The 25,085-nt window shown below is 39.2% G+C and overlaps 1 protein-coding gene and 1 non-coding gene across 2 annotated transcripts in view; one reads left to right on the top strand and one right to left on the bottom strand.

Moving 5' to 3' along the window:
- The window catches only part of LOC149996168 (uncharacterized), a 76,386-nt gene that overhangs the window by 37,452 nt on the left and 13,849 nt on the right, over window positions 1–25,085 (top strand). The gene's annotated exons all lie outside the window — the stretch shown is intronic.
- LOC149996169 (small nucleolar RNA SNORA63) lies at window positions 193–324 on the bottom strand. The gene has a single exon (XR_016507526.1). It is a non-coding gene; the product is annotated as a small nucleolar RNA SNORA63 (small nucleolar RNA).

Genomic DNA, 25,085 nt, shown 5'->3' with positions numbered 1-25,085 from the left:
ACAATTCTAAAACTGTTCTCAAATAATTGTAATGTTCCTATGTGCAAAATTCCTACCAGAGACTTGGTGGTGGCATGCTGGTTATCTTAGGGAAAGAAGTTTGGTCTCAGAGAAGGTATAAAACCCTTTAACAGTTCAAATGTCAGAAAGCTACAGATGTGTTTGCGAAACACATTTCTTTTTTTTTTTGACATGTATGAGACCAAGCGTCCCTGGCTGCTACAGGAGTATAGCAGACAGGTATAGTTAAGAAACAACTTTATTTTGAGCAGGGGGAACAACAAGATAGCACTTAACAGCTATATTGTAGTTTGAATCCTGCTTGAAACACATTTCTTATCATTGCAATTATTCCTCTTTCTTTTTTTAAATCTCCCTGTTTTCTTGTGTGTTTTTGTCAACTAAGTCATGACCTCTTCAAGAGCAGTAACAATAATTTTTGTCTCTATTGAGGTAAGCACAATGTCTAACATAATAAAGTTATTCTGAATGAATTAAAAGTGGATGTATGAATGGATGATGGATGGATAAATGACTTTGAATATGAGAAGAATGACCAACACAATACCAATATCTGGGATTTTGTAATGTGACCTAATCCTGTCTCAGCAATTCTGTTTCTGTAAGATCCTGAATACATTATTTTGTATCTCAATATGTTAAATATAAAATTAAATAGAGTGTGTGTTGCAAATTAAGGATAATGTGTCACTTTTAATTGAGAATAAAGGGTGAATGAGCAAATATATTACAAAGGTTTATGTTTGTTTATTATTTATTTAAAATTTTGATATATTAATATTTTTAAATTTATTTATTGTTTTTTATTACAGTTGTTCCACTTTCTCCCCCATTGCTCCCTCCATGACACCCACCCCTTCTCCCACAGTCAATTCCCTCCCCATTGTCAATGTCCATGAATCATTTATACTAGTTCCTTAACTAGACCCTTCCCCTTCTTACCCACCTTCTCCCCTTACCTCCTCCCCTTGGTCTCTATTAGTCTTCTCCTTGTTTACATGCTCTGGTTCAATTTTGCTAGTTTGTTTGCGTTGTTCATTAGTTTCCTGTATTAGATGATATCATATGGTGTAGGGGATGGTGAAAGCTGAAGTTACAAAAGGAATGCCAACTTGCTTGGCTGGAATCAGGTATTTTCAAGGTCTTGCCTGATTGTCTACATTTGCTGATGGGTCAGGTATTTGCAAGGTCTTGTCTGACTGAATACGTCTGCAACATGTAGCCTTTTGATAACAAAAGCTGGAGCCATGGGGGTTGGAAATGAGGTAGAAGCAGGGAACATTCTGACTATTAGATTAGAGCAGGAGCTACTTGCGAGATATCCGAGAACACTCTGCCTACAGCTTTCTCAGGAGTTTCTTATCAGTTTCATGTCTTAGAAGTTTCACTTGTTAGTTTTACATCCTGACTGCTGATGTCAGTAGCTGATGTAGTGGAACATTATACATAAACTTGGTGCACTCAGGCCGGTGTCATTGCCTCTCCATCCGAGGGCAATGGACCACCTGACCCCCGCTTTGCATCAATCTTCTGTCTGTTTTTTTTTCAATCGCCCCCCACTCTGGTACCTTAGGTTTCAACATTGAGCTGTGCAGGTTGCGACAATATGGTATTTTTCTTTTGTTGCCTGGCTTATTTTGCTAAGCATAATTCTTTCTGTTCTACCCACCTTGTCACAAATGGTAGGAGTTCATTTTTTCTTTCTGCTGCATAGTATTCCATTGTGTAAATGTAGCACAGTTTTTTGATCCACTCATCTACAGATGGGAACTTAGGCTGTTTCCAGCACTTGGCTATTGTAAATAGTGCTGCTATGAACATGGGGGTGCATAGGTACTTTTCAATTGGTGTTTCAGAATTCTTCGGGTATAATCCTAGCAGTGGAATTGCTGGGTAAAAAGTTATTTCCATTTTTAGTTTTTTGAGGAAATGCCAAACTGTTTTCCATAATGGCTGCACCAGTCTGCATCCCATGAACAGTGCTCTAGAGTTCCCTTTTCTGCACATTCTTGCCAGCACTTATTTTTTATTGATTTGTTGATAATGGCCATTCTGACTGATGTAAAGTGGTATCGCATTCTGGTTTTTTTTCTTCACATCTCTGATGGCTAGTGATGTTGAGCATTCTTTCATATGCCTATGGACCTTTTGTATGTCCTCTTTGGAGAGGTGTTGTTCAAGTCCTTTGCCCATTTTTTAATTGGATTGTCTTCTTGGTGTTGAGTCATTTAAGTTCTTTATATATTTTAAAGATCAATCCCTTGTCCAAGGTATCATTGGCAAATATCGTTGGTACCCTTTTCATCTTGCTGATGTTTCCTTTTGCTGAATAGAAACTCTCCAGTTTGATGAAGTCCCATCTGTTTATTCTTACTTTTATTTTCCTTGCCTGAGGAGAAATATCAGCAAAAATATTGCTATGTGGAATATCTGAAATTTTTTGTCTATGTTTTCTTCTAGGACTTTTATGGTGTCAAGGCTTACATTTAAGTCTTTTATCCATCTTGAGTTTATTCTGGTATACGGTGTAATTTGGTGGTCTAGTTTCATTTTTTGCATGTCCCGGTCCAGTTCTGCCACCATCATTTTTTGAAGAGGCTATCTTTATTCCATCTTATGTTCCTTTCCCCTTTGTCAAATATTAGTTGACCGTGTAGACCTGGGTTTATTTCTCTGCTCTCTATTCTGTCCCATTGATCTATATGTCTGTTCTTATGCCAGTACCAGACTGTTTCAATTACAGTGGCCTTCTAGTATAGTTTATCAGGTATTGTGATTCCTTTACTTGGTTCTTCTTCCTCAACTTTGCTGTAGCTATTTAGGATCTTTTTTGGTTCCATATAAATTGTTGAAGTATTTCTTCTAAGACTGTGAAATATGTCATTGGTATTTTAATAGGGATTACACTGAATCTATAAATTGCTTTGGGTAGTATGAACATTTTAAGGATGTCAATTTTTCCCATCCCCTGAATATGGTATATGGTTCCATTTATTTGTATCTTCCTTAATTTCTTTCTTCAGTGTTATGTAGTTTTATGAGTACAGGCCATTTAAATACTTGGTTAAGTTTATTCCTAAAGGCTTTGCTTTTCTTGTTGCTGTAGTAAGTGAAATATTTTTCTGTTTTCTATCTCTGATATTTTATTGTTGCAGTGTAGAAATGCCTTAAGTTTCTGAATATTGACTTTGTTCCCTGTTATTTTGCCAAGTTCACTTATTAGGTTGGGTAGATTTTAGTGGAGTCTATAGGGTTTTCTATGTATACTATCATGTCATCTGCAAATAATGACAGTTTTACTTCCTCTATCCCAATTTGGATGCCTTTTATTTCTTTTTCTTGTCTAATTGCTATGGCTAGAACTTCCAGGACTACGTTGAATAAGAGTGAAGAGAGTAGACATCCTTGTCTTGTTCCTGATCTCAGGGGGAATGCTCTCAGTTTTTGCCCATTGAGTATGATGTTGACTTCAGGTTTCTCGTATATGGCCTTTATGATGTTGAGGTATGCTCCCTCCATTCCCATTTTGCTGAGTGTTTTCATCATAAATGTGTGTTGTACTTTATCAAATGCTTTTTTAGCATCTATTGATATGATCATGTGATTTTTGTCTTTTATTTTGTTTATGTGGTGTATTATGTTTATTGATTTGCAAAGTAGTGGTAAACCATCCTTGCATCCCTGGGATAAATTCCACCTGATTGTGGTGTATGATCTTTATTGTTTTGTGGTTCCCGTTTGCCAATATTTTGTTGAAGATTTTAGCATCTATGTTCATCAGCGATATTGGCCTGTAGTTTTCTTTCTTTGTTGCATCTTGACCTGGTTTTGGAATTAGAGTAATACTGGTCTCATAGAAAAAGTTTAGGAGTCTTCCATCTTCTTGGATTTTTTGGAATAGTTTGAGAAGGATAAAAGTTAGTTCTTCCCTAAATGTTTTTTAAAATTTACTTCTGTAGCCATCTAATACAGGGCTTTTGTGTGCCAGGAGTTTTTTGATTACTGTTTCAATTTCACTAGTTGTCATAGGTCTATTGAGGCTTTCTGCTTCTTCTTCATTCAATTTGGAAGATTATATGTTTCCATGAATTTTTCCATTTCATCCAGATTGTCAAATTTCTTGTCATGTTGTTGTTCATACTAATTTCTTACAGTCTTTTGTATTTCTGTAGTATCAGTTGTGATTTGTCCTCTTTTGTTTCTGATTTTGTTTATTTGTTCCCTTTTTCTTTTTTTCCTGATGAGTCTGGCTAAAGGCTTGTTGATTTTGTTTATCTTTTCAATGAACCAGCTCCTGGTTTTATTAATCTTTTGAATTGTTTGTTTATTCTCTATGTCACTTAATTCTGCTTTGATCTTGATGATTTTCTTTTTTCTACTTGCTCTGGGCTTTGTTTGTGTGTGTTTCTCTAGTTTTTGTAGCTATAGGGTTAGCTTTTTTATTTGAGGTTCTTCTATTCTTTTTTTTTTTAATTTGCTTTACCAATTATGCTATTATAGTTTTCCCAATTTCTTTTCCCTTTGTTCTCCTCCACCCAGTGACCCCCTCCCCCCAGTTGTCCATGCCCAATGGTTGTGCACATAGTTCTTCTCAACATCTTCCTGTCTATTCCACTCTCTCCTACTATGCTTCTTAATTCTTATACCATCTCTCTCCCTTTTCCCCCTTGCCCCTCCCTGCTGACCTCCCCCCAAAATGTTCCCCATATCCATAATTCTTTTCCCACTTTCATTGCCTACTTAGTCTTTTTTTTTTGGTTCCCTAGCTTCCTTTGTTGGTTGTTGTGATACAGTTTTCATTTTAATGTTCATAGTTTTGATCCTCTTTCTCCTAAACAAGTCCCTTTAACATTTCATATAACAGTGGTTCGGATCTGATGAACTCCTTCAGTTTTCCTTTGTCCTGGAAGCACTTTCTCTATCCTTCTATTCTGAATGACAGCTTCACTGGATAGAGTAATCGTGGTTGTAAGTTTTTGCTTTTTCATTACTTTGAATATTTCTTGCTAGTCCCTTCTTGCCTGCAGAGTTTCTTTTGAGAAATCAGCTGATAGTCTTATTGGGATCCCTTTGTATGTAATTCTCTTCTTCTCTCTTGCTGCTTTTAGGATTCTCTCTTTATTCTTAATTTTTGACATTTTGTTTATAATGTGTCTTGGTGTTGTTCTCCCTGAGTCCAGTTTCTTTGTGCTTCCTGTACCTGTAAGTCTATTTCCTTCCCCAAGTTAGGGAAGTTCTGCTTCATTATTTTTTCACATAATTTTTCAATTTCTAGTTCTTCTTCTTCATCTTCTGGCAATCCCGTGATTCAGATGTTGGCCCACTTATAGCTGTCCCATAGGTTTCTGAGTCTCTCCTCATTTTCCTCACTTTTTGTTTTCTCTTTCTGTAACAGAACCCCTGGGCTCTCTGATTGAAACAGAACCCACAGGCTGTTTTGTAAGGGGTCTGATTGGTTGCTGCCAGAATTATAACTCTCAATACCAGAGTTTAGTGAAAATAAAAAGAATTGTTTATTTAATAGTTATATAGATTTAGATTCTTTGCAGATTTCTGCCATTAAGTCTTACTTTCTTTAAAACACCCACAAACACGTAGTTCTTCTGCCTCCTCTTACCAAACCAGGCTAGTTTTGGAAAAGTTAGAGATACCATTTCCCTACTTCCTAGACAGAGTTCAGCTTTACTGGTAGCTGCCAATCATTCAGTTATAATTGGGGAGGCCTTGTCTGTTTTATGGTGCCTGCCATCTTTTAATCCAGAACCATATGGATTCCCTAGCCTCCTTGTAAACTGCATGGAGTCCTCTCTTCTCAAAGCTGCGTGGTGTGTCCTGTTAAAATGTCTGCTGCTTGTTTTTAAATCCCTGACTGTGTCCTGTGATGCAGTGGGCATGGTACCCAATTCTGACCATTCACAGAACCTCATGCAGGCTCTGTGTGCTCTTTCCATACCATCGTGGGGTCCAAGACCTCTTCCATCTTCTTGAGGCCATGTAAGCATCAAACCATTTGCATAATGAAGACACTAGCCACTAGCCCCAGGCATGCAAAGACATTCTGAAAGCTGCTTCCTTTTCCCCATCCCCCAGCCTGCAGGTTCTGGGGATTTTTGGACACCCCCATTCTGTAACATTTCTGCACTGGTTGACTATTTGTTCCTTCCCTGTGTTCCAATTTGTTGATTTGATCCCTGGTTTTCTTTCCCTCACCACTAGTTTTATAAGTTTTTTCATTCATTTCAGCAGGACTAGCTTTTATTTCTTCCCCTACTTGTTTAAAATGTGCTGTTAGGTCTCTAGCATTTTTATAACAAAGCTCTGAACTGTCCCTCAGAAATATTTTCTATCTGCTGCTTCTTTAAACTAGATATTTGCTGTCTGGTCAGCTGCATCACTGGTATCTCTGTCATGATCTCTGCCATCGTGACAGTTTTGTGTTTACCTTAACTTCCTGGGCAGGGCTTTCATATCTCCTATGCTATATGGGACAGAGCCCCGTGAATTCATCACAACCGGGCAACCCTTCTCACCATGCTGTGGTGTTTTCTGTTGGGGTGGGAGTCCAAGATGGACTCCCGCCATTCACTTTCTGCTGAGAGACTGGGAGCCTCCTCCTCCATCCCCACTGTCTCCGTGCCTCACAGTCCAAGGCAGTGGGGGTCTGCCTTCCCTGGCATTAAAATTGAAAGCTGACAGGTCTGGTCTGCAATCAGGAGTGCTCCCTACGCACTTCTCACCTCCCCTTAAATACTGGTGTTAGTGTTACCGGTGTCCCACCGCTGTCGCAGCTGTTGTTGTCACCAGCACAGCTTGACCTCTTTGCCCCAGATTCATCCTTCCTACCTATTGGACAAGCACCACTTCTTTATAAGTTCATACATTTGACTTCCATTTATTTTCTGGAACTTCTAGTTATTTCTGACTTTGCGGTAGTTGTGTTCCTTCTTAGTTGTGAAGGGAGACAGAGTGTGTCAGTCTTAGGCCTCCATCTTGGCTGGGAGTCTCCTATGTGTGTTTGCCTCTGTGTCTTAGGTAGAGCTGCAGCTCCTGTTATCTTATAAGGGGCAGAGCCTTAGGGATTTGTCAATACAGGGCGACCTGTTTCACCATGTTGTGGCGCTGTATGTGGGGGAGGGGTTTGAGAAGAACAATGCTGCTTGCCCAGCACTCGCCTCTTTTCCAGGCACTTTTCCCACTTCCATATGGGACTGGTGCCTCTCTAGCTATTGCCCTGGCTGTCATTCTCAGAGTGGATGAGTCTGTGGACATTCGAGGACTCTGGGGGCCCTTTAAACAAGTGGACTCTGCTGAGAGGCCAGCAGTTTCTGCCTATGTCCACTGGGTTGCAGAGTCAAATGCAATGAGGCTTGATTTTTCCTGGTGCTGAGACTGTGAACTGCAAGGTCTGGTGAGCAGCTGGGAACGCTCACCAGTCCTCCTGACTTTTTAATACGTGTAACTGTGCTTTCCACCAGCCTGCCACTGCCACTGCTGCTGCCCCTACCACACCTTGTCCTCTCTACCCTGGCTCTGCTCCTCCTACCTGTCTGGAGGAGTATTTCTTCTTTATATCTTTGTCTGTGGGACTTCCATGCAGTTTTATTTTCTGGAACTTCTGGGTCTCTCTAGTTTTGAGGTAGTTGTATTTCTTCTTAGTTGTGTAGGGAGACACAGTGTGTCTGTCTACACCTCCATCTTGGCTGGAAATCTCTTCTGTTCTTTTTAGGTAGGCCTGTATTGCTATGAACTTCCCTCTCAGGACTGCTTTTTCTGTGTCCCATAGGCTTTGGGCTATTGTGTGTTCATTTACATTCATTTCCAGAAACCTTTTGATTTCTTCCTTGATGTTATCATTAACCCATGCATTATTTAATAGCATGCTAGTCATTCTCCATGCGTTTGAATGGTTTGAGTTTTTTTCCTTGATGTTGGTTTCCAGTTTCAAGCCATTGTTCTGAGACTATGCTTGATATAATTTCAATTTTCTTGAATTTGTTGAGGCTTGTTTTGTGTCCTACCATGTCATCTATCTTTGAAAATGTTCCATGTGCACTTGAAAATTATGTATATTTTGCTCTTTTGGGGTGAAAAATTCTATAAATATCAATTAAGTCCATTTGATCTAGAATGTTGTTCAATGACTCAATATCCTTGGTGTTTATTTGCTTCAAAGATTTGTCCATTGTTGGCAATGAGGTGTTAAAGTCCCCTACTATAACTGTACTGCTGTCTATATACTTCTTGTAGTCTTCTAAGATTTTTCTTATATATTTGGGTGCTCCTATGTTGGGTGCATATATGTTTACTAGGGTTATATCTTCTTGATGGGTTATTCCCTTAACTATTATGAAATGTCCTTCTTTGTCTCTTTTTATGGACTTTGTTGTGAAATCTCTTTTGTTTGATATAAGTATTGCTACCCCTGCTTAATTTTCATGTCCATTTGCTTGAAATACTTTTTTCCATCCCTTCACTTTCAGTCTCTGTAGATCCTTTGTTTTAAAGTGGGTCTCTTGTACCCAGCAAATATGTGTGTCATATTTTTGTATGCATTCCACTAATCTATGTATTTTTATTGGAGCATTAAATGCATTTACATTTAAGGTAATTATTGATAGGTACTTATTCATTGTGAATTTTCCCCTTTGTACCTATGTTCCTCTCCCTCTCTATTTTTCTTCTTCTTCTTAAACCATTCCCTTTAGCATTTATTGCATGCTGGCTTGGTGGAGATGTATTCTTTTAGCCTTCCTTTGTCTGCGAAACTCCTTATTTCACCTTCCATTTAGAAAGAGAGCCTTGCTGGGTAGAGTAGTCTTGGTTGTAGGCCTTTGTTTTTCATTGTTTGAAAATTTTTGCCATTCCCTTCAGGATTGTAGTTTCTGTTGAGAAATGAGCTGATGGCCTTATTGGAGCTCCCTTGTATGTTATTTGCTGTTTTTCTCTTGCTGCCTTTAGGATTCTCTCTTTGTCTTTGAATGTTGCCATTTTAATTATGATATATCTTGGAGTGGGCCTCCTTGGATTAATCTTCATTGGGACCCTCTGTGCTTCCTGCACTTGTAACACTTTTTCTCTCTTCATGTTTTGGAAGTTTTCCGTCATTACTTTTTCAATCAAGTTTTCTATCTCTTGTTCCTCTTATTCTCCTTATGGTATCCCTATGATATGGATATTATTACATTTCATGTTGTCCTGAAGCTCTCTTAAACCCTCATCATTGTTTTTTAGTTTTTTTTTTTTTTTCATTTTGTTGCACTGTCTGGGAATTTTTTTGTACATTGTCCTCTAACTCACTGATCCAATCCTCTGCTTCATTTAGCCTGCTTTTTATTTCTTCTACTATGTTCTTCAATTCAGAAATTGTATTCTTCATTTCTTTCTGGCTCTCATTGAGAGTTTCTATGCCCTTTTTAATGCTGGTGTAGTTCTCAGTAAGTTCCTTATAGCTTCCCTGGAGTTCTTTGTAGTTACCCTGGAGTCTGTTGTAGTTCTCTCTGAGTTTGTTGAGCTCATTGAGCTTCCTTATTATGATTGTTTTGAATTTCATGTCTGATAGTTTGTTTTCTTCTACTTCATCTCACCCTCCTTCTTGGAATTTCTCCTTTCCTTTTGATGGGGTGTTGTTTCTTCCCATTTTATGTGGCTGTTCTTGTTTGTTTCTGCTTCTTAGATTGATCTCCTTTAACTTCCTGCTTTTATGTTGTGACTTTCTGTGGTAAGAGTTCTCTGGTATTCAGTGGTGCAGACTCATTTTCTCTTAAACTTGATGCTCTTAGGATGCCCTTTATGCCTTTTATTTGGGCTTCCCAGTAGAATTTTGGTTTTTCTTGCTGTTCTGTTGCTCTTTGGTAGGTCCTTCCCTCTAGCTAGCTTACTGAGAGTCACTCTGCACACCTCATTTTGTAAACAGTTGTTTAGCTTCTGCTAAAACAAAACTACCTACCCAGGCAATAATCCCACACCCACAAAGATATCCCCCACTCTCAATCACCATATAAACTGCTAATGAACCCATATTAATAAGGATGTAATTAAGTTGAGACTATTATAAGAAAGAAAAAATAAGAATTGACTAACTGAAAGAAAAATGATTTTTGATAGGGGAGGTGGAGAAGCAATAATGGTAGTAATTAGGGACAAGGCAATGAGAGAAAAAAAGTAAAATTTATATAATATATTAAAATAAGAGGGAAGAAAGTGGAATGAATTAAGAAAGGAAGACTTGTAGTACCAGGTTTAAACAGAAGTTGATATATTATATATATAATGTGTGAGAGAATCAACACACACACACACTCAAACACAGAAAAAATAATAAGGAAGTTGAATAAGAAGTAAAAAAGGAAAAAATTATAGGCCTCAAATTAGAGAAAAAATTTCACCACAGCACTAACCATACCCTATGAACTAAGATTAATGTTGGTGGGATGGGAGTAAGGGGTTAAAAAGAAAGAAAGAGAAGCTGAAGAGATGTCTGGAGGAAAGGGAAGTGATTTTGAGATGATAGAGGGGGCATAAATACTTAGAGTGATGAACAAAAACCAGGCTTAGATAGGGAAAGATTCAAATTTAAAGTGAAAGAAGGAAAGGGCTAGAGGAAGGTACAGATGGATTAGGAGAGGGGAATGATAAGATTTGAGATTTGAAATACAAGAATAGTGAAAATTTATGAATAAAGTTTCAGGAATGTCACAGATTGACTAAGGTGGGGAGAGAGTAAGTGTATTTTTTGATGGAAAAAAGAAGAGGCGGGAGAGGTGAGAAAAAATAAGTGCAGATTGGAAATGAGTGCTAGTAACAGAAAATATAGAATTTAAAACAAAAATAAGAGGAGGAAATGAAATGGTAAAATTGATTGAGAAAAGGGAGGAGCAAAATATGAGATTTAAAATAATCTATAATATAAAGACTACTTATAATGCATAGACTGGGAGGACAAAAATAATTATTAAAATATGTAGGCGACAACTCCTATAGAAGGTCACAGTGGAATTTGTCTCTGTAGTTTCTGTATTTTTCTACTTTCTTCTCTTTCTGGAACCTCCCTGTTGACTTCAGCTTGTGTTCAACTCTGGATATAGGCAGCCTAATCTGCACTATCAGTGCTCTCCTGCCAGGGTTTCTCTCTTTCACTTTTTACTTTAGTCACTCTGAAATCTGCAGTCAGGCTTAAGCACCAGGGAGCAGGGCTGAGTACTTTCTTCAGGAGGGGCTACTGCTTTTTCTCTGGCTGTTGCCACTGGAATGGGAGTAATCTGTCCAAACAATTTCTCTTGCAGCACTCAAGGTCTCCAGTCCACCTCGCACCCCCGCTGCAACTGGGGCAAGTGCACATCTGAGTTCCCCTTAAGAATCTTGCCACGCCTCCATCGTTCCTTCTGGGTCAGTAAAAACAAATGAACAAACAAAAATGTTGCTTTATGCCTCTTAGAGTCAGACCCCTTCTGGCTTACTCTCAGCTCTGCCATTGGGCTCAGCCTGAGTTTCAGCCCCTTCTCAGGGAAAACCTTCTTGGCACTGTAAAATCTCTCTGCGCATGGAGCTGTTGCCTGTGGGCACCAACCTGTAGATCTTCCATGATCTACACTAAACAAGTTGTTAGGAAGCAGCCTCTTGCCTCCACCCGCAGCCACAATGCTCAACCCCAGGCAGTGTCCAGTGGTCATACATGTAATTTCTCAACAATTAAGCCAAAGACCCAGACCTAGGGTAAGGCCAGCACACCTTTTCATTGGGTCCCTCCCGGATATCGCTGGACAGGGTGCCAATGGTGGGAGTGCAGCCTCCAGGCCTCTGCACTTCCCTGGCCTTCACTCTTCGCCACCTCAGATCCTGGCTACTGAGTTGATCCACCAACATCCCTTCCTGGAGGTTTATGTTGTTATAATTATAACATTAATTATAATACATAGCTGCTGTTGATGAAAGTAGCTGGAAAAAGGAACATAATCTGAGCAGTTGGTTCAAATCTTGGGCCAGTATGCTGATGGACAAAATCAGTATTCATTACTCAGAGGACCTTAGACCAAAGTTTGATGCTATATAGACCATTTGGAGTTCTGCACATTCAGTAACAGCAATGACCCAGTAGCCAAAGAAGATATTCAAAACCAGTGCAAGTCTGAAGAGGAAAAGCAAACACAGTTGTAAAGGCAAAGGTTTCTACTTCTTGTTCAGTGCCATACTGGATGAATGTATGTAAGAATACATTAAGTAGAAGTTATTAAGTTGCTTTTCTATGCAAGATCTGGCGTTGAAGGAAATTAGAGATGAGTTACTAAATCAAAAGAGATACACATATAATAAAGAAAGCATTAGGAGCAACAAGATAAATAGTATTCAAGTGGTATGAGAATTCATGAGAAGGAGAATAATCTTTATCTAAATATTGTTTATTACTTGGATTACTTAATGATTTGATTTTCAAATAAAATAAAACCTTTCATATTTTCAATAAAACCTTTAGCATAAATAAATATGTAGAGAGTGTTTCTGCCAAAAGAATGCATTCCCTAAAGAAGAAACCACTTCCATAAACAAACTTTCCTTTTTTTCTGATGACTTATTTTGTTTTTATTTTGCGGCATGAAGACATTTGAAGCTATAAAACTGTCTTTTGATTCCTGGCCGAAGTTGAATCATCAGATTGACTGACTGAGCTACACCATGTATTTTGTATTTAAAATGTTGTATGCATGTGGGGGTGTGGATGTGGGGGTGTGTTTAGCAAATTAAAATCGGGACTCCCCGGCCCCTATATTTTTTATTATTAACACATTCACCAATGTTTTCACTATAGTATGAAAACAATATATCTCTGATATATTTAAAGTACCTCAATTTTACAATATAGGATATTAAAATAATACATAAAGACTAAGAATAAAATTGGTTTGAATGCATCACTAAAATAATAGTAAATTTTGACCTTCATGTAAATCTTTACATTTTTATGTGTTAGTTCAATTTTCCTTAAAAAAATAGATAGACCTAAAAGAAAGTATGAAGAATAAAGACATACATAATCTCATCCTCACTTAATACACAATGTTTTCAATTTTCACATATTTCTTCCTAATTATTTTGTATTTGTGTCCTTGCTTTCCACTCATTCCTAACCCACCCTAGTCTGACTTCTGCCCCCACCATGCTCTTGTTAAAGTCATCAATGTCCTAAATCCAGTGGATTCCTTTTAGTTTTTAGTTTGCATGATCCATCAATTGCACTCAGCACAGCTGAGGCCCACAACACTGTTCTCATTCTCTGTGTTTCAGGCACTATGGGCTTCACTCATTTTTTTGTAAATAATTTGTTCTTTTCCTCCTCAGGCCTTCTAGGTATGTTCTGTACCTCCTCCTCGAAAGGCTTTTTCTTCAAGTTCCTCATTCCTCTTCACCCAGTTAACTTCTTCTTTCAAATAATAACATAACTGTCACAATGTTACATTAGATAGCTGCAATTCTGCTTCAGAAAATTCATCAGACATGTAATTGCAGGTTTCCTTTCTTTCTAACTCTCTCGCTCCCTTACACTCTAAGTCCTTGGAAGGCAGAAGCTATAATTATCTTCACCATTGAAACATCAGTGCCTAGATGATTGCCTGGCATGTAGAAGATGCTAAACATTTTTGTTGTGGTTGAACGGATTTATGAATAATTGCAGTCATGGTATACATACAATTTTATAACCTGCTTCTTATTAGTTAAATGTGTATCTCCATGTTGTTCCCTTATAATTTTTACTTTAATCAAAATTATATGCATTTGTATATAAGAATGTGTAAACTGGAAATAACCTAAAGGTCCATCAATTGTGTTTTCACTAGTTGAAATATTACACAGTCTTGATACAGAGTTGAATTTAAATATTATTTTATATTAGTTTCAGGTGTACAGCATAGTAGTTAGACATTTATATAATTTAAAAAGTGATCCCCCCAGTGAGTCTAGTACCCAGCTGGCACCATACGTAATTAGTACAATATTATTGACTATATTCCCTGTGCTGTACTTTACATCCCTGTGACTATTTTGTAACTGCCAATTTACAGTTATTAATCTCTTAACCTTTTTTACTCAGTTCACCAAACCCTCTCCCATCTAGCAACCATCAATTTATTCTCTGTATCTATTAGTCTGTTTTGTTTGTTTATTTTGTTTTTTAGATTCCACATATAAGTGAAATCATATTGTATTTGTCTTTCTCTGTCTGACTTACTTCTCTGAGCATAATACCCTCTAGGTCCATCCATGTCATTGCAAATGGTAAGATTTCATTCTTTTTGGAGGGAAATAAGATGGTGGCAGACAGATAGAAGTTACACTCACCTCCTCCCAGGCCCGAACAAGAATTTACACTAAGTGATAGAACAATCAACCTGAATAATCAACTGAAGATGGGCTGAACAGAAGTCTTATAACCAAGGATTTACAGAATAAGCCACATAGGGACTGGTAGGAAGGACAGAGATGCAAAAATGGCAGGCCCCACGCCCATCTGCAGTGACTGAGAACCTGGAGGGATATCTTATCTATAAAGGTACCCCCCTTAGAAACATGGGACCTCAATCCCACACAAGGCTTCCAAGTCCAGAGCAACAGAGCTGGGAAAAGGTGCCCATATAACATCTGGTTGTAAAAATCTGTGGGAATTCTGCTCTCCATGGAAAGACAGGAAACTGCTAGAGACCCAGGTGCCATCTTAAAAGGCTGGCACACAAAATATCATTCACAGCTGTTCACCCTGGGCTCTGGTGGAGGGAGGGTAGAATCTTGAGAGGATAGACAAAGTTGTGTGGCTCCAGGAAGAGAGCTGAACAGACAGACAGCAGGGTCACTGTGCTGAGTCCCTCCCATGTATCACTCATAGATGCCATCTGTCCTATGTCAAGCACTCCCCTACAAACTGCATGGGCCTGGGTGAGCTATACAAGCCCACCCTTCTGGCCTCCTCTCACCCACCTGGCATGCCCTGTGGAGGAGTCTGCTGCCTCAACCTGTGGTATAGAGTTTCTAGAAGTGATTTGAGGGTGAACTCAGAATCAGAGACAGAGTTGTGTGGCTCTTGGGAAGAGACTAATTTCCCTCCTCCCCACAGAGCACCAGAGCAGCTGTGTGTGCACACAAGGGATGCTCATTACAGGCCAGAGTAGGCCTGAGAAGCTGTGCTCTGTACTCCACAAGCCAGAGCAATGGTGCCCTGGACCCCCATGGGAGATCCAGTAGGCCCATCAGGGGAGAACCACTAGCTCTAATCTCCTGATTCCTGGTGGCCCCAACTTGCTGAGCTTGTGCTCCACAGTATTGTCATCAGGCTGTGGCCTGCTTGGCCCCCCCAGTGCAGAATACTCTCCAGTAGGTCCCAGAGACTAAAAAAACTGAGTTGTGTGGCTCTTGGGTGGGACAATTTTTCCCGCACATCCTAGACCGGTGCTACCATTTCTGTGCAGACTTTTCCCTTTACCTGGCAAAATCTTAGACTGTTGGGACATAACAAATGCTACTGGCCTCACCATGATGATTCCCTGACACCTTGCCCCACCACAAGGTCTGTGAGCACACAGTGGGTGGCAGCTAGACCTGGTATACTCTGAGACTGTTGCACTGTTGCCAAGTGTGAAAATGTATAATCTGGTGAATGCCACTCACTCCTACCTTGCGACTCACTGAGAGCCTCCCTCAAGCAACTCATGTAGAGCCAGAAGCTCTTTCAGTAACTGAGCCTAACTGGAAGCTAAAAGGTAAGGGCAGATCTCAAAGACACTTTGGCCTTTGCTGACCTGTCCTTGGGCTCAGGTCTGATAAAAACCAGCCTTGGTGCTTAGCTAGGCCTCTCCCATGAACACCCAGGTCCAGCAGAGGTAGCCACAAACTGTGGGTTGCTTCGTAAATCCAAACAGATCACTCAGGGACTGTCACTGAGACTGCTTAACATTGACCAACACTAGATCTTGTCCCAAGTAGCCTCAACCAACACAACCAGTGGTTTAACCACATCAGAGCACAACTTAATTAGTTCAACAAGCAGCACACACATAGGGATATCTCAGCAGACATTAGGTCCTGTTGGGGCAAATTCAGCTTTATGGAGCCAACCCCATCACAGTCACTCATACACTGCATTCAGGGTCAATCTTCATAGCCAACCAGAGGGACAATTCCACCCATCGACAGATGAAAAGCAATAAAAACTCAACTGCAACAGGAGGGTTTGCAAACCCACACAAAAGACATACCAGAAGCACTTAATTCAAGCAATCAGGGAGACTGTAACTCTGAACACCAAAAGACACACACTACATAAGGCCATCATACCAAGGCATATCAGATTTACTTAATACATAGAAACAAATACAGAGAGGCATCCAATATGGGGAGACAAAGAAACATGCCCAAATGAAAGAACAGGAGAATCCCCAGGGGAAAAAAACAAAACTAAATGAAATGGAGGCAAGCAAACTACCAGATACAGAGTTCAAAACAATGATTATAAAAATGGTCAGAGAACTCAGTGAGATCAACATAAGGATAGCAAACAAACAAACAATAAGAAATAAACCATAAAAAAATAACCAGTCAGAAATTAATACAATATCTAAAATGAAGACTACATTAGAACAAATCAATTGCAGGCTAGATGAAGCAGAGGATCAAATTACTGATTTGGAAGACAAGATAGTAGAAAATACACAATCACAGCATCTAAAAGAAAAAAAATTAAAAATGAGGATAGTCTAAGGGACCTCTGGGACAACATGAAGAGTAACAAAATTTGCATCATAGAAAATATCAGAAGGATGAGAGAGAAAGTAAGGAATTGAGAACTTATTTGAAGAAATAATGGCTTAAAAATTCTCTAACCTGGTGAAGGAAAAAAACACGCAAGTAGCACAGAGTCCAAAACAAAATGAACCCAAAAAGGTCCTACCAAATTAAAATGCAAAAGGTTAAATACAAAGAGAGAATTTTAAAAACAGCAAGATAAAGACAGTTATTCACCTACGAGGGAGCTCCCATAAGACTGTCAGTTGATTTCACAACAGATTCAATTCAGGAAGGGATCAGCATGAAATATTAAAAGTAATGAAAAACAAGGACCTACAACCAAGACTACTCAACTCAGCAAGGCTATCATTTAAAATTAAAGGTGAAATATGAGATGTTAAAAGGACTGGTTTAGAAAAAGGAGGATCAAAACTACGAACACTAAAATGAAAACTGTATCACAAGAAACAAAAACAGAAGCTAGGGAATTGAAACAAAGGCAAACTAAATAGGCGATGAGAGTGGAAAAAGAACTATAGGTATGGGGAGCATAATGGGGGGAGGTCAGAAGGGAAGGGGAAGGGGGAGAGGGAGGGAGATGGTATAGGAATTAAGAAACATCGTAGGTGGGAATGGAATAGACAGAGAGAGGTTGAGAAGAACTATATGCACAACCAATGGACATGGACTAAAAGGGGGGGACAAGGGGAGGGAGGGGGGCCACGGCTGGAGGGGAGCAGAGGGAAGGGAAATTGGAACAAATGTAACACTGTAATCAATAAAACACATTTAAAAAAATAAATTAAATTAAATTAGAGGTGAAATAAAGAGCTTCCCAGACAAGAAAAAGCTAAAGGAGTTCATTATCACCAAACCAGCATTATAAGAAATGTTAAAGGGTCTTCTTTAAAAAGAAGAAAGAATCCTGGCTGGTGTGGCTCAGTGGATTCAGCGTCGGCCTGCAAACCAAGTGTCGCTGGTTCAATTCCCAGTCAGGGCACATAACTAGGTTGCACATCAGGTCCCTGGTTGGGGGTGTGAGTGAGAGGCGACCACACAGTGATAAAAAAATAAAAATAAAATAAAAAATAAAAAGAAGAAAGAAAACAAGGAACATGGTTATAAAGAATAAAATGGCAATAAATACATACCTATCAATAATCACTTTAAATGTAAATGGATTAAATGTTCCAATGAAAAGTCATAAGGGAAACTGAGAGAAGATGGCGGAGGAGTGAGGGGAGGCTGCACTCTCAGGCTCCGGAGACCCGTCTATAGTTAGGACTAATTGCAGACAGAACATCTCAGTGAGCAGCTGAACACTGGCAGGAGTCGAGCCTTGGCACCGCTGGATTAGAGAAAAACCATCTGGGAACAACCTGTTTAGTGAAGATAGTGAAAGAAGAAAAAGGGACAAAACGGGATTCCTGACTGGGGTGGCTGCCCAAGCCGTGGCTGAAAGGACACAAAGGCTTTTTGGCAACCACAGGCTTCCCCAGAGGGAAGTCAGGAGGAAAGCGGACCTTTGCCCGCTGGCAGAGACAAGACTCAACCAGGTGGCATAGGTGCTGAAAGACGGGAGACAGCGTGCTGCTGAGCAAGTGAAATCGTAATTTTTTTCTTTATATTTTTCTCTTCGGAACTACGGAGAGGGGGGGAAAGTTTGGGGGTGAAAGTACATTCTTGAGGAGCGCAGGCGCAGAGGTGCGCATGCTCACTCCCCAACCCTCCCCTTGGGTCGCGGGCGCGCATAGGGAAGTGCCATCATTCACTGGCCCAGGTGCGCAGAGCCGAGAGTCCAGGGTCCCCTTGGACACACCCCAACAGACATAAGATCAGTGCCCAAACGGGCGCAGGGAGGGACCTCTGGATACACAGAAGACTGTGCGCAGTTGCCCCTGGCCAGCTCCAGCGGGAGCCAGGCCCGAGTGCCAGGCTAGAACTCAGAGCATTTTCTTGGGCTCGGCGCATACTCGCCCAGGCAGGTGCGGGAACGGTGGGCGGCTGTGACGCCGGAACAGCAGGCCGCAGCGACTAACAGACACTCACCCGGAGGGCTGCACTGAGGCTAGGTCCCTGGCTGCCTTGGGCGAGCAGGGGTGCACAAGTGCCAAAATAATTCGCCGACATCAATAGGCACCAACCGCTCGCTTCCACTATACACGAGGGTCTGGGGCCCAGCACTGGCAGGAGAGAGACCAACTCCTGGAGCACAGTGCGGCAGACCTGAGTATAACTCCCTGGCCACCTTGGGAAACTCCCGGAGCACTATGCGACAGGCCTGAGGCAAGCTCTTGGGCCGCCTTACTGGCTCACAGGTATGCCTACAAGGACACCCAGGCTAGCTCCAACAGACACCGAAGAAACGCGCCATGCGGGGGCCCACGGCTGCAAGGAACAGGAACCTCTGACCCACCTCATTAGATCAGCTGTGGATACAGAAAAAACAAGACAACACACAAAGGCTGAACTGACATCTCCACAAAAGAATTCAAGATAAAGTGGAGAGAGTGATTCTCAATCAACTAGCCAGAAGGAAGATCCTAAGAAAAAGCATCTGAAATATAACCAGATAGCATAAACAAACGATATAAAAGGTACCCCAAGAACATCAGACTCAGGAGATCAAAGAGACTGCACCACTGAAACCCCCAGATCTACCATAAAGAATCTCATACCACAAAGGTGGGAAGGCAAAGCAGACAAATCCAAATAACAAAAACAAACAAGAAGAATCCAACATGGTAAGACGCAGAAACAACCTCTCAATGAAAAGAAAAGAGAAATCCCCAGAAAGAGAGGTAGATGGAATAGACATAGCCCAAATGTCAGACATGGAATTCAAAACAATGGTGTTGAAGAAGCTCAATATGCTCGAAAACCTCAAAAACAACCATGACAACCTCCAAGTAAGTTACCAACAGCTCCAAGAAAATTACAGGGAACTTGCAGAGAACTACACCAGGAAGAAATGAAGAATGCAATCTTTGAACTGAAAAACACAGTAGAATCAGTCAAAAGCAGACTAAATTAAGTGGAAGATCGTATTAGTGAGTTAGAGGATAATGTAAGAAATAATTCTCAAACGATACAGCAAAATGAAAAAAGATTGAAAAAATATGAACAAGATATAAGGGAATTAAAAGATAGCATGAGAAGAAATAATATCAGGATCATCGGAATCAGAGAGGGAGAAGAAAAATAACACGGAATTGAAAAACTGATAGGAGAAATGGTGACAGAAAGTTTTCCGAACCTGATGAGAGAAAAAGTTATGCAAGTCCAAGAAGCACTGAGAGTTCCAATAAAGAGGAACCAAAAAAACCCACTCCAAGGCACATCACAGTTAAAATGGCAACACTCAAAGACAAAAAGAGAATCCTAAAAGCAGCAAGAGAAAAACAGCAAATAACTTACAAGGGAGCTCCAATAAGGCTATCGACCGATTTCTCAACAGAAATATTACAAGCCAGAAGGGAATGGTCAAAAATATTTCAAGCAATGAAAAACAAAGGCCTACAACTAAGAATACTCTACCCAGCAAGGCTCTCATTCAAAATAGAAGGTGAAATAAGGAGTTTCTCAGACAAAGGAAGACTGAAAGAATACATCTCCACAAAACCAGCATTGCAAGAGATGCTAAAGGGAATATTCTAAAAAAAAGGAAGAGAAAAAACAAAGAAAGAGTAGAGGAACAGAGATACAAAAGGGAAATGAATAAATACATGTCAATAATAACCTTAAATGTAAATGGATTAAATGCTCCAATTAAAAGACATAGGGTAACAGAATGGATAAGAAAACAGGACCCACATATTTGCTATCTACAAGTAACACACCTCAAAACAAAAGATTTACATAGACTGAAAGTAAAGGGATATAAAAAAATATTCCAAGCAAACCGACCTGAAAAAAAAGCTGGGGTAGCAGCACTCATATCAGACAAAACGAATTTCAAATCAAGGGCAATAAAAAGAGACAAAGAAGGAAATTTCATAATGCTTAAAGTAACAATCCATCAAGAAGATATAACACTGATAAACCTATATGCACCCAACACAGAAGCACCCAAATACATAAAGCAAATACTAGAAAACCACAATAAGGATATTAACAACAACACACTCATAGCAGGGGACTTCAACACTCCATTATCAACAACAGACAGATCATCTAAGCAAAGAAACACCAAAGATATACAGGCATTGAACAACACACTAAACCACATGGACTTAACTGATAGATATAGAACTTTTCACCCCAAAGAAGCAAAATATACATTCTTTTCAAATGCACATGGGACATTTTCAAAGATAGACCACATAATAGGACACAAAACAAGCCTCAACAAATTCAAGAAAATTAAAATCATATCAAGCATCTTTTCAGACCACAATGTCTTGAAACTAAAAATCAACCTCAGGGAAAAAAATCAAAGACACCCAAACTCATGGAGAATGAATAACACGCTATTAAATAATGACTGGGTTAACAAAGACATCAAAGAAGAAATCAAGAAATTTCTAGAAACTGATGACAATGAACACACAACAGCCCAACACCTATGGGACACAGCAAAAACAGTCCTAAGAGCGAAGTTCATAGCAATACAGGCATATCTGAAAAGACTAGAAGAATCTCAAATAAAAGATCTAACCCTAAAGCTACAAGAACTAGAACAACAACAACAAACAAAGCTTAGGGCAAAAAGAAGAAAAGAAATTATCAAGATCAAAGAAGAATTAAACGACATAGAAACTAAATGAATAATCCAAAAAATCAACAAAACTAGCAGCTGTTTCTTTGAAAAAATAAACAAAATCGACAAGCCTCTAGCCAGGCTCATCAAAAAAAAAAAAAAAGAGAGAGAGAGAGAAAAGATCTAAATAAACAAAATCAGAAATGAAAGAGGAGAAATCACGACTGATACCTCAGAAATACAAACAATTATAAGAAATTACTACAAACAACTATATGGCAAGTAATTTGACAACCTAGTAGAAATGGACAGATTTCTAGAAACATATAACCTTCCCAAACTGAATCAAGAAGAAGTAGAAAGTCTCAACAGACCAATAACAAAGAAGGAAATTGAAACAGTAATCCAAAATCTCCCTGCACACAAAAGCCCTGGACCAGATGGCTTCACACGCGAATTTTACAAAACATTTAGGGAAGAACTAACTCCTACCCTCCTCAAACTATTCCAAAATATACAAGAAGAGGGGAAAATCCCAAACTCTTTCTCTGAAGCCAGTATTACCCTAATCCCAAAACCAGGTCAAGACACAGCAAAGAAAGAAAACTACAGGCCAATATCACTGATGAACATAGATGCTAATATCCTCAATAAAATTTTGGCAAACAGGATCCAACAATACATCAAAAAGATCATACACCATGATCAAGTGGGATTCATCCCAGCGATGCAAGGATGGTTTAATATTCGCAAATCAATAAATAGAATACATCACCGAAACAAAATGAAAGACAAAAATCACATGATCATATCAATAGATGCAGAAAAAGCATTTGATAAAATAAAACACCCATTGATGATGAAAACACTCAGCAATATGGGAATAGAAGGAGCATACCTTAACATAATTAAGGCTATATATGAGAAGCCTGAAGCCAACATCATACTCAATGGACAAAAACTGAAAGCATTCCCCTTGAAATCAGGAACAAGACAAGGATGTCCACTCTCCCCACTGCTATTCAACATAGTGTTGGAAGTCCTAGCCATAAAAATCAGACAAGAAAAAGAAATAAAAGGCATCCAAATTGGGAAAGATGAAGTAAAACTATCACTATTTGCAGATGACATGATAGTATACCTAGAAAATCCTATAAACTCCACTGAAAGAGTACTCGATATAATAAGTGAATATGGCAAAATAGCAGGGTACAAAATAAATATACAGAAATCTAAGGCTTTTCTGTACACCAGCAATAAAATATCAGAGACAGAGGCAAAAAAGAAAATACCATTTACTATAGCAACAAGAAAAATTAAGTACCTAGGAGTAAACTTAACCAAAGAGATAAAAGACCTATATCTGAAAATTACATAACATTGAAGAAAGAAATTAAGGAAGATACAAATAAATGGAAGCAAATACCATGTTCTTGGATGGGAAGAATCAACATCATCAAAATGGCCATACTACCCAAAGCAATTTACAGATTCAATGCAGTCCCTATTAAAATACCAATGACATATTTCACTGACCTAGAAAAAATCCTCCAAAAATTCATATGGAACCAAAAAAGACCCCGAATAGCCAAAGCAATCTTGAAACAGAAGAACACAGCAGGAGGAATCACGATACCAGACATCAAACAATACTACAAAGCCACTGTGATCAAAACAGTCTGGTACTGGCATAAGAACAGATATATAGATCAGTGGAACAGAATACAAAGCCCAGAAATAAACCCAGGCCTCTATGGTCAACTAATCTTTGAAAAAGGAGGAAGGAACATAAAATGGAATGAGAAGAGTCTCTTTAACAAATGGTGCTGGGAGAACTGGACAGGGACGTGCAAAATAATGAAACTAGACCACCAACTTACACCACACACGAGAATAAACTCAAGATGGATTAAAGACTTAAATGTAAGCCGTGACACCATAAAAGTCCTAGAGGAAAACATAGGCAGGAAAATTTCAGATATCCCAAGTAACAATATCTTCACGGATACATCTCCTAAGGCAAGAGAAATAAAGGAAAAAATAAACAAATGGGACTACATCAAACTAAAAAGTTTCTGCTCAGCAAAAGAAAACATCAGGAAGATGAAAAGGAAACCAACCATATGGGAAAACATATTTGCCAATGATATCACAGACAGGGGACTAATCTCCAAAATATACAAAGAGCTTATATGACTCAATATCAAGAAAACAAACAACCCAATTAAAAAATGGGCAAAGTACCTGAACAAACACTTCTCTTAAGAGGACATACAGAAGGTCCATAGGCACATGAAAAAATGCTCAACATCACGAGCCATCAGAGAGATGCCAGTAAAAACCACAATGAGATACCACTTTACACCTGTCAGAATGGCCATCATCAACAAATCAACAAACAACAAATGCTGGCGAGGATGTGGAGAAACGGGAACCCTACTGCACTGTTGGTGGGAATGCAGACTGGTGCAGCCACTATGGAAAACACTATGGAATTACCTCAAAAAACTAAAAATGGAACTGCCTTTTGAACCAGCAATTTCACTGCTAGGATTATACCCGAAAAATCCTAAAACCCTAATTCAAAAAAACCTATGCACCCCTATGTTCATAGCAGCCCTGTTTACAATAGCTAAGTGCTAGAAACAACCTAAGTGCCCATCTGTAGGTGAGTGGGTCATAAAACTGTGGTACATCTACACAATGGAATACTATGTAGCAGAAAGAAGGAAGGAACTCCTGCCATTTGCGACAACATGGGTGGAACTAGAGAGAATTATGCTTAGTGAAATAAGCCAGGCAAAGAAAGTAAAATACCATATGATATCACCTAATACAGGAAACTAAAGAGCAACAGAAACAAACGAACTAAATGGGGTATGACTAGAATAGTAGTCAGTAGGGGGGAGCGGGGAGGGAGAGAAGGGGGATAAGTAAGGGAAGGGTCTAGTCAAGGAACGTATATGAATGACTCATGGACATGGACAAAGGGGAGGGATATGATTGTGAGAGAAGGGATGGGCTTGGAGGGAGGAGCATTGGGCAAAAAATGGGACAACTGTAATTGAAAAACCAAAAAAAAAATTAAAAAAAATTAAATAAAGTATAAAAAAATAATAAACATAAAAAAAGAAAAGTCATAAGGAAGATGAATGGATTAGAAAACAAGATTAATATATTTACTGTCTACCACAGATCTATCTCAGAATGAGAGTCACACAGACTGAGAGTAAGGGGATAGAAAAATATATATCATGCAAATGGAAACAAAAGAAAACTGGGATAATACTTATATCAGACAAAATAGACTTCAAAACAAATATTATAATAAAAGACAACAAAGGACACTTCATAAAAAGTTCAATCCAACAAGAATATATAACATTTGTAAACATTTATGCATCCAACAATATGAGCACCTAAATCTGTAAAGCAAATATTGATGGGCATAAATGGAGAGATTGGCAGTAATGCTGTCATAGTAGGGAACTTTAACAACACATTTTCATCAATGGATAGAGCTTCCAGACAGAAAATCAACAAGGAAACTGTGGCCTTAAATGATACATTAGGTGAGGTGGATTTAATTGAGATTTTT

Source organism: Furipterus horrens, unplaced genomic scaffold (assembly GCF_987537825.1).
Source record: "Furipterus horrens unplaced genomic scaffold, mFurHor1.1.pri manual_scaffold_12, whole genome shotgun sequence".
Classification (NCBI taxonomy): domain Eukaryota; kingdom Metazoa; phylum Chordata; class Mammalia; order Chiroptera; family Furipteridae; genus Furipterus; species Furipterus horrens.
This window is presented reverse-complemented; position numbering and strand designations above follow the sequence as displayed.